Below are 1,028 nucleotides of genomic sequence, written 5' to 3'. Positions count from 1 at the left end.
CACTACAGACTTTAATGAGTATTTGCAGAGTTATCACATAGAATCATCTTCGGTAACTAACAACAGAGTGTCACAGTAATGAGTTGTGTGTCACAAATATTATAAATAATCATCCTACAAGATGTGCGTCATAAGTAATCATTCTGCAGATTTTGTGAAATAGTGGTCTGTCAGAGCTGGTTGCCACAAATGACCATTCTGCAAATTGTTGAAATTATGTAAATTTTACTTTTCTAAAATACTATACATATGAATATATCCCAAAACCTGAGAGAAATGTGTTAATTGCACTCATTAAAACTTTTATGGATATTTGTTATCACTAATATTTAAGAAAAAGTGAGCATTACATCCATACTCTGTATAGATGATTAAAATGAAGAAGAAATCTGGAGAAAGATGTAATTTAACTATATGTTTGTTGATTATAGCCGCTAGAAATATAGTTTTAATAAGATAGTATATGTTGTTAACAGTCCTCGTAAATTGTAATCATATTCATGAAACCCAATGCTAGAGAGGTTGGACAGAAAATAGGAAACACCTATTTAAAGGTGTTCCCAGTATTCTCCACATGTTAAATGGACTAAATCCTCCTCTTGGTGGTTAATTTGTTATTGTAATGACCTTATGGATGATAATCTTATATTTTACATTAGTCGTCGGCCAACTTTGGAAATATATGTTACTGGCACGACTTTCCAGAAAGGGACAAGATGTAGGAGCCCAATTATGATTAGTAGTTGCTTTAGTAACCCAGATTACACAACATCTTGGCTTTACAAGAGGAACAGTATCAAAGGTTATTACAGCATGGCGATAATCTCATAAGTATAACGTTAAAAGTAACAGATTATTGTGAGTGAACGAGACCACTGTGATTTTTGCTAAATAGTGTCTTCCAAGAATGGAACCTGTTTCCTCAGCATGCCCTTCAGGAAGTTGTAGATACTCTACTATAAAACATTGAAAACGTTGTAAACCCGGAAGTGGAATCACATGTTATTAAGCTGCTTCCACTGAGTTTC

Source organism: Limulus polyphemus, unplaced genomic scaffold (genome assembly GCF_000517525.1).
Source record: "Limulus polyphemus unplaced genomic scaffold, Limulus_polyphemus-2.1.2 Scaffold4466, whole genome shotgun sequence".
Taxonomy (NCBI): Eukaryota; Metazoa; Arthropoda; class Merostomata; order Xiphosura; family Limulidae; genus Limulus; species Limulus polyphemus.
This window is presented reverse-complemented; position numbering follows the sequence as displayed.